Source organism: Bos grunniens, chromosome 24 (genome assembly GCF_055505025.1).
Source record: "Bos grunniens cultivar Pamir isolate PY7600 chromosome 24, Bosgru_T2T1.0, whole genome shotgun sequence".
Classification (NCBI taxonomy): Eukaryota; Metazoa; Chordata; class Mammalia; order Artiodactyla; family Bovidae; genus Bos; species Bos grunniens.
Window position 1 is genome coordinate 55,572,028 of NC_141188.1, and position 9,693 is coordinate 55,581,720.

The following is a 9,693-nucleotide window of genomic DNA, read 5'->3' on the forward strand; positions in this document are numbered from 1 at the left end:
CCCTGCTTTATGGAGAAGCTCTTCAACGGCGCCTTCTCTCGCTTTGAAGTAGGGTGGGGACTAATTTCATCCTTTCATTCTGATTTCAACATGTTTCCTCTTACTTGCCCTGCACTGGGGTCTGCTTTTGAGGATCCAATTCCATTGAACCTTTCCTCCCTAGTCCTGTTCTCCCGTAGGCTGAGTAGACCCCTAGAGGTCAGGTTGGAACCTCTTTCCTTGTACATCCTAAGAGCTTTTGTACCCAACATTGACTAAATAAACCGACTAAATGAATAAAAGGCAAAAGAAATCTCATGGGCTCCCATATAACATTAGACCTACTTTGATCAGCTGCCCTGGTTAGAATCTTGTAATCCTTGTCATTTCTATTTTAATTTTGGAAAGAATGAAAACTTGTGTTGAAACAGGTCACATGAAAGGGGCCCCTGAATTACCACCCAGTTATGAAAGTGTGTGGAAGTAACACGACTTATGGCAACAGAGATGTAATGAGTTCATAATAAACACTGGTAGGCAATTTTAGGGTGGGAATGCATTTAATAAACAGCTATTGTGGACTACCCCTGTGGCTCAGACAGTAAAGAATTTGTCAGCAATGTGGGAGACCCAGGTTAGACCCCTGGATTAGGAAGATTCCTGGATTAGGAAGATCCCCTGGAGGAGGGCATGGCAACCTCTCCCAGTATTCTTGCCTGGAGAATCTCATGGACAGAGGAGCCTGGTGGGCTACAGTCCATGGGGTCACAAAGACTCAGACACGACTGAGTGACTTTCACTCACTCACCGTTGTGGCCTAGGGGCTTACATCTCAGAATACCCTCCTGACAATTCAAAGAGGGAAGTGTGAGTGTCCTTATTTTGTAAAGGAGAAAATTGCAATTCAGAGCAGTTAAGTAAGTGGCCTAACATACACATGTACATGTTCAGTCGTGTCCAACCCTTTGCTGCCCCATGGACTGTAGCCCGCCAGGCTCCTCTGTTCATGGGATTTCCCAGGCAAGAATGCTGAAGCGGGCTGCCATTTCCGTCTCCAGGGAATCTTCTTGACCCAGGGATTGAATCCATGTCTCCTGCAGTGGCAGGCGGGTTCTTTACCACCGAGCCACCTGGAAAGCCCACGTTGCTTAAACCACCCACGTATTAAGATGTAGAAAGCTGAAAAGAGCGTCACTTTCACCCCAACAAGGAAAGGATGGATAATCACAAGGTCAGGACGTGTCTGAGCCCATCAGAGAACTGACAGCACAGGGCCACCTCCTAGCCTGAAATGCACATAAAAGCAGGTGCCTCCTCAGAATGATGGCACAAGACCGGACTCACTTCTGGCAGAACATAAGAGGAAAATGGGGTTACCATACCAGCAGGCAAGATTTCAACCAAAATTTTCATGAAATTGTCAAGTGTGAGCCAGTGGGAGACTACAAAGCACTGGGAGCCACAGACACAAGGGGACAGGAGGGGAGCTTGTATCCTCTAACAGGATCTTCCCTGTGGATTGACACTGGATGCTCCTGAGAAAGACTCAGGACAGAGTGGGAATCAGAGAAACTGCCCTGGTGATGTAGGTGTGGAGGAGGGGAAAACCACTGCTTCAGGAAAGATGTTCAGCATGCTGCTGCTGTGGGTGTGTGTGTGTGTGTGTGCGTGCTCAGTCACATCTGACTCGTTACGACCCCATGGACTGTAGCCCACCAGGCTCCTCTGGTGGGATTCCCCAGGCAAGAATACTGGAGTGGGTTGCCGTTTCTTTCTCCAGGGGATCTTCCTGACCCAGAGATTGAACCCAAGTCTCTTGTGTCTCCTGCATTAGCAGGGGTATTCTGTACCACCGAGCTCCCTGGGCAGTATTAAGCACACCGCTATCCACTGGCAAAGAGGGATTCAATATAGTAAAAAAACCAACTCTTGTAAAAGATATATACTTATTTCACATTTATATAAACTCAGAATTTCCAATAAGCTGATTTGACACACTAGTGGGTATTTTCCACTGTTAACATAAATGAGGTCAATCACAAAAGTTACATGTGTTGACAATTCTATTAGGCAAAATTTTAATTTCAGGTATTGGGTTGAGCCATAATTAAATTTATAAAGGAGATTTATTTATTACCTCTTTACTATTTCTTAAAATCGATCCTTTTTTCTCAACCTCTTGCCTGGGTTCCCTCGCTCTCCTTCTCCCCTTTCAACCCATTCTCCCTGCTTGAACTAGAGGAAGTTTTCAAGAATACAATTTCAATTTTGTCATTCTTATACTTAAAAGATTCTGTGGTTTCAAAGAGCCTTCAGAGGAAAACCTAATTTCCCACATGAAATTTGTTTCATTTCCTATCCAGCCTGTCTTAAATTAACTTCATAAATTCCCACCAGTTTCTTTATAGGCTGCTGGCTCTTTCTGGACGGCTCATTCTTCTTTCTTCACGTGGCTTACGTCTTATCCATAGCTGAGCTTTGATGGGTAACACCTCCCTTAACAGCACCAATTGGGTTAGGCAGTTTGACACCCTTCTTTGAGTCCTCAAAGAGTTAAATACCTTTTTCTTTTTTTTTTTAAATAATAAAGAATTTGTTCCCAGACTTGCAGCGAATCTGCTCAGCGTATGCACGCAGCAGCATCTCGGAATCTTCAAACTCATCCACGATTCCCTGTAGTTCCTGCAGGCACGGCCCTTCCATCTGGAGACGCGCGTCACCCACACACCAGGCCAGGCTGATGTGGAAGGAGGGGTCCTGGTAGAAAGTGCTGAGGTCAAACTCCTCCATGACCCTGTCTACCTCTGCAACCAGGTCCAGGAAGTGGGCGTGCCCTGAGGTGACCTCGAGCCCAACAAAGGTCCTGGGGGGAGACAGCAGTGGAGACAACACCGGTGTGAGGCATGGCCGCTGAGAATGTAAACCAGCCGTGAGGAGGGCAGAGGATGCGACCTAAATACCTTTTTCAAAGTACAAACTATGCCAAGTACTGTAATCACTTGCTTGAGTATCTACTGGACTGAATTCTCTTTCTTTGATCTCTGGACACACAGGCATTTACTATAGGACTCTACTTGGCACAAAGTCGATGTCAATAACTGTTGGTTAAATAAATGGATGGATGAATGAATGCTTATTCTTTAGCAAGGAACCAAGTTTTGTTGACTAGGTCATGTCTGGTGAAGGGTATCATGGGCCAAAGTATTAAGCAAGATAAATGTAAAATGCCAAGTTGTCAAGTTAAAACCAAGCTATTCATTTGTTCAAGTACTATAAATAAGAACTAGAAGGTAAGCCATCAGGAAATAATGTCATGATTATTGATTTTGCATTAGCTTACCAGGCAAGGTTTACTAGAAAATTTAAGTTGTGAGCAAGGTTTCCAATTAAGAAAAACTTGGGTTTTCCAGGTAGACAAACAGGTAAACACTATCTTATTTTTCCATTGTGTACTTCATTTAATAAGCTGGCTTCTCAATTCACACTGATTCATTTATTTCTCCCCCCCTCCCCAGCTTGGTTACTTATTTATAACTTCTCAAAGAAATTTCTACTTGTGGTTAACTCAGTGAATGCCTAAAACAAAACCAGAAGGACAGGATTCAGGAAGGGTGAGCTTGATGGTCAGCAAACGTCTATTCTGTAGCAACTCCGTATATCTGTTAAACGAGAAAAGAGGCTAAATAATGTCTATGGTCCCTTAAGTTTTATGTTTTAATTAAAGAAAACAGTTGAGTAAATACATAAATCAGGAAAATAGGCGGGATGCCCAGTTTCAAGTAGGAGACTGACAGGTAAGTTAGACGTTAGTTTTCTTTTTTCTGGTAAGAGATAATTGACTTTACCCAAACAATGTTTTGGAGTTAAAAAAAAAAAAATCTGAAACTTAGATTGATTTGAATGGATGCCAGTAGATTTTCCTAATAATTTTACAAAGGCTTGGACTTTTGTCAAGATAAACTGTCCCTCTCTTCTTGGAAATCTTAAGCTGTGATATTAATATGCTAGTATATTGATGGAAAAGTTTTTACACTGGATTTCAGAGTCATTTTCTTGCTAAGAAAGGTCTTTAAAAAGTGGTTATGTATATCTTAACCAAATGTGGCATGGTTAATATTATATACGCTCCAAATATTCTATCCCAAAAGTTGTAGCATATAATTTGAAACATAATTATTGAATTGAATCCATCTATCCCTGGATAGATGTATCATGGTCAACTTAGTTTTAAGTCCAGTATTTCCTGAAATCTGCAACCATAAAAGGCATTAAACAAACAGACAACTATTTCCAGAGCTGGAACTGTGAAACTGGTTGCTATGGACTGGAAGGAAAATATGAGACTCATCCTACACATGCTGAGCAACTTCAAATCCAAAGAGTGAATAGTAGAAATAACATTTCTACCTCTTGCACTTATACTTGAGCTTTCCACCTGTTGTGAAATACCTAAATATCTATTGCCAAGTCAGTAAGTCTGCCACAGTTTTTGTTCCACTTATATTAAGATCGATAGGCATAATTTCATAGGCAAAGACATTTCTAGTATATGAACCTTTCATTGTGTGCCGAAATGGTAATCGTTTAGAAATCTTATTACACTGTTCTTCTATTTTAACCATTTGAGGGGCCAGTTTCTGCAGATACAAAGTCAGTGTCACATTTCCACAATATTAACTACACACATATAGCCAGGCAATCGTGTTTGAAACATGATCTCAGAGAACAATTTCTAGACAGTTCTTCAGATCTCAGCCAGAGTTCTTAGACCATAGCCTCAAACTGAACATAATTTCTGCAGCCTAAACGGAAAACGCATTAAGAAACAACTGGCTCATTACCATTTGCTTAGTATAAATTGTGTCACAAATGCTGTATGTCCTAAAAGACCACTGATTTCGCTGGATTTTCCTCTAAAGGAGTAGCAGAGTGGACTCGTGCTTGCAGCCCTCATATAAACCACTTAGGAAGGATCCTGGAGTTGAAACAGGAAGTCTTGTCCTCCAAGAGTTAGAAATAAGATGATGGGAGAAAAGCAGTTCCCTCAGCAATGTCTTGTCAGTGGATGCTCCATAGCCTTCTTCTTTTTTCATTTTGGACCCTTTTCCCCAGACTCTTTTGGAGAATCAGATCTCCGACAGGGCAGTGAGAGTCTGCAAGTCGGGCAGGCTGAGACAGCCTGAGATTTTTGGTTTTGTTTTTACGAAATAACAAAACCCTATTTTGCAGAGTTTCCGTCCTTGGGAAAATTGAAGAATCTCTGAAGATAGGGAATAAAACCTAAGTGTGGGGAGGTCAGCAGTTGTGTTTGTTGAGCGTGTTGGGACTATGAGCGAATTGTGCTTAATGTTCTCAAGCTGAGCTGTACAAATGCATAATCCCCAGTGCTTAGCCTAGGGCCAGGCTCACAGTGCATGGCTACCGAATGTTTGCTGAGCGTGCTGCGTTAGAGCTGATTCATTCCATCAACGCTCACCATCGGGAACCCTGAGATATCAGGCCTTGGCTTGTAAGGCCCTAAAACTGCTTTCACTAAGACGCCCCTTGTAACAAGCAGAGGTGCAATTCTGCCTGGCCTGTGACTCAGGTGTAAGTCAGCCCTTCTCATCACCAAGCCTTGGGCTGACTTGCACCCCCCTCTCCCTTTCCATTTCCTCTGCCCTAGTTCACCCTTCAACTCTTTCCCTTCTTCCTGCCCATCCCCACTGCGCCCTATGGAATTCCCATCACAACACAAACTCTCTCACCTTTACACTCTTTAAACAGTGACTCCGTAATCTCTCTGCCTTAACCAATGCTTTCTTTTCCATAGGACAAAGCTTCCCTTTGTATCCTTTAGAGGATATTTCTTATTACTTGGTATCATCTGTAGCCTGTTTGGGGCAGATTGTAGTGGCAGTGGGGCTAAGGGGAAGGTGAATAGTCTAGTTCCCCATCATCGCCGGAAAAACATTACTTCGTCTCATTAAAACACACATGTTTGGAAACAACTACCTCTTGTCTCTCTGTCACCATGAAATGATCTGCTATTTTAGTTTCACCCGTGACTGCTGATGGAGACATCCATTAAAGCAGGTGATTTTATGATGACTATTGCCACAATCAAGACAGCACTCACATAGAAACCTGTCACCAGCGAAGGCTGCCATGACATACGGACCTGTGACAGTCAATAGTACAACTGAATCTGGGGCAATTACAATCCCAATCACATTGGCTGGCCAACGGTGGACATGATCTGTTAACTATACTTCTTGAAGCATGCCACCACTGCCAAACTGATCCACCACCTGACCATCACCTCCTCTGCACCTGGACGACAGGAATCCAATTATTTTTGTACCAATCACCATAGCTGAAGCTGAGCCCACCGTCTCAGTTGCCGTCACTTCAGCTACGGTTCTGACTCCTGCAGCCCCCAGCTGTCTCTGTCTGACCAGAGTCCAAAGGCCAGTGTGCCCACAACAGAGGGAGTCAGAGAGATGGCAGGAGACACAGTCAGAGAGGGGAGCGGGAGGCAGGTTGCAGGAGGCTTCGCCCACCGTGGTAAGGACTACCTTCTATTCCAAGTGAAATGGGAAACTTTCAGAGGAATTCTGGCAGAGCAGTGACATGAAAATAATTATTTTGAGATAGTGACTCGTCTGCAAAGAGGCCTGAGTGGATGAAGGAGACTAGTTTGGAGAGAATGAAAATAACCCAGGTGAGAACTGAATAAGGCTTGCACCAGGATCACTGCTTCACCAGGTCGCAGGGGAGGTAGTGAGAAGTGCTAGGATTTAAGGTCTGTTTTAATGCTAGAAGTATCAGAATTTGCTGATGGGTTGCTTATGGGGTATAGGAGAAAGAAAAGAACTTTCAAAGGTTTTACGTTGTTCGGCAGAAAGGATGGAGGAGCCATTTGCTGAAATGGGTACAGAGTTTGGGTCTATAACAAGGACTCTGATTTCTTCTGTAATGTTTCACTGCTGATAATGGTCAAGTCCCCACGCCCCTCGTCCCTCTTTTCCTTCTGTTCCTCATATGGGCAAGCCAATACGAAAGTCCAGGAGCTCCCTTCCCTGGCGCTGGCGGGAAGTTCAGTCCATGAGTCACAAGCAGCATGCAAAGATGCTCACCCCAGCTCCCCTCCCCAGTCGCCCCTAATCACGATAAATGTCCAGAATTTTCCTTGCTCTCTCAGGCCACTTTCAGACCTGCTCGCCACCCCGCCTCCTCTCCCTAGAAAGCCTCATATGTGAGTAACCTCCCACACACTCATGGTGTGTGTGTAGCGTCATCAGCCTGGAGGTCCAGATCAAGTTTTGGGCAGGGAGGTCCACCCCTTCTATGCAGGACACCTACAAAAGTTATAAAGAGGGTTTCTGAAATTGGTGGGTGACCGAGAGGAGGAACAAGGAAATCATTCTTGAGCATATACGTTTGAATTATCTGTTAGATATTAAAGTGAAAATGTTGGGTAGGCAGATGTATGTGTCTGGAGTTCAGAAGATAATTTCAGGATACTGATAGAAATTTGGGAGTCATCAGCTCTTAGTCGACAGCACTTAGGACTATAGACTGGATGGGCTCACCAAGGACGTGAGAGTAAAGATAAGAAGAGGTCCACAAGGGGAGCCCTGGATTCCAGCAAGGAAGCTGGAGCGATGAAGAGATCATCTCAGGAAGGGTTGCTGTCTCATGGCACAAAAGAGCTAAGAAGAGAGGTTCCCTGCAAACCAAGTGAACACATTACATAGAGACGGGGGAGCAGTCAGTGGGGTCCAAAGCTCTTTCCAGACACATTTATTTCATAAGGAAATAAAAAGAATTTAATGTCAGCTTGCTTGAGTTTCTCTGGTTTAGTTAATTCGCCGAAGACCCAAACGTGACATCTTTGGCAAAAAGCTATTTAGTATATTTCATACCGACGCACCTCACTACTAATTTATAATAAGTTCCTAATCCCGTTTAAACACTTTCTAAGCCTCCTAAATTTATTTTTCAAAAGACAGTAGACACTTACTTAAATGTTTTTATGATGGCTGTAAATTACTGCATAATGAATGGAAAAAGAGGGCATTATGTTATAAGCATTGAGGGACCAGTGAGCAAAGATGTATGTATATAACAATGAATGGATAGTGTCTACCTTAAATGGGATTTTTCTGTCCCCAAAAGAAATCTTTCTGGTTCACTAGATGAATCAGCATCCATTAAGTGAACGCTAATATTTTAGGGCATTATGCTAAGCTTTATCTTTTAGTAGGAAGTGCTTCTGATGCTATTCACTTTATTATACAGATGCTTGGGGGATATTTCCTGTGTGTCCAGCATTGTGCCAAATGCTGAGCACTCAAAGGACAATGTAAGAGGATGGACTGTCTACTGTAATGCGTGATGAAGGCTGTGAGCTCAGGACTCTGGGGAAACGTGCAGAGGAGCACTAGCAGCCCTAAAAGCGGGTGATCCCATTTTGTTGTTGATGATAGCCAGGCTTGCATTCAACTACATCAAGTCCAGAAACAAGTTCTTTTTGACCCCAAAGCATTAGTTTCTTTTCCCCTGTCTGCTAGTGAACTGTTGGTGGGAGCCTTGTGGGAGGCTGAGGAATGACTTCTCTCAAGATGCCCACATTTTACTCCCTGGAACCTGTGAATGTTACCTTGCGTGGCAAAGGAGACTTTGCAGATGTGATGAACTGAGGGATCTTGGGAGAGTTCCCTGGTCGTCCAGTGGCTAGGCCTCCGCACTCCTGATGAAGGGGGCCCAGGTTTGATCCCTGGTCAGGGAACTAGATCCTGCGTGCTGCATCAAAGATCCTGCCTGCTGCAACTGAGACTGGCACAGCCCCAAAGTGAAGGATCTTGGGATGGGAAGCTTATCTTGGATTGGTACCCAATGTAGTCATGAGGGTCTTTGTAAGAGGGATGCTGGAGAATCAGGTAGTAAGAGATGTGATGAGAATAACAGGTGGGGATGGGGCCACAGGTAAAGGAATGCAGACGGCCTCCAAAAACTGAAGACGGCGAGGAGATGGATTCTCCCCCAGAGCCACCAGAAGGAATCAGTCTATGCATTCCTTGCCAGTAAAATTCCTTGTTTAGGGAATCCCTAGACCACACATCCCCACATTTTCTTTCTGCAAACCCTACACTGCCATCCTTTAGGAGGGAGGAGCTGTCTGTCTCTGGCTTAGTTCACGGTTCTCATGAAGGATTCTCAGGCTGGGACATGATTGCAGGGAATGGTAAATTGTTGTGAGTCACCAAATCACCGTGATTCTTAATAAGAATCATCTTATTAAGACGATTCTGAATGTGCTTCCTCTGATTGTGCTTGTTCTGAATGTGTTCATTCGTAGAGCGACTCGGGACATTTCCCAGCGTCTCTTAGGAAACTGACTCACCCTGTTCCGGGCCACTTCCCAGGTCTCCCAGTCACAGAGCATGCCCTGCCTCATGATGTGAGAAAGCGTAAATGGACACCAAATGCCTCATTCAAGACATTCAGCCTCACCACCAGTCAAGTACCAATTAAAGTCACACTGAAACAGTTTATACCCACCAGACTGGAAAATATTTTTTAAAAGTCTGAAAAGCTTTTTAAAAATTTTTATGAAAGTATAAAACAAAAGAAAGCAAAAAAAAAAAGGAAAAAGAGGAGAAAAAAATTTTTATGAAAGTATAGTTGATTTATAGTGTTGTGTTAATTTCTGCTGTCCAGCAAAGTGAT

General features: G+C 43.7%; 1 pseudogene; it reads right to left on the bottom strand.

Moving 5' to 3' along the window:
- Positions 1 to 2,556: 2,556 nt before the first annotated feature.
- On the bottom strand, positions 2,557 to 9,421 carry LOC147346313 (U6 snRNA phosphodiesterase 1 pseudogene; annotated as a pseudogene).
- Between the last annotated feature and the right edge of the window lie 272 nt (positions 9,422 to 9,693).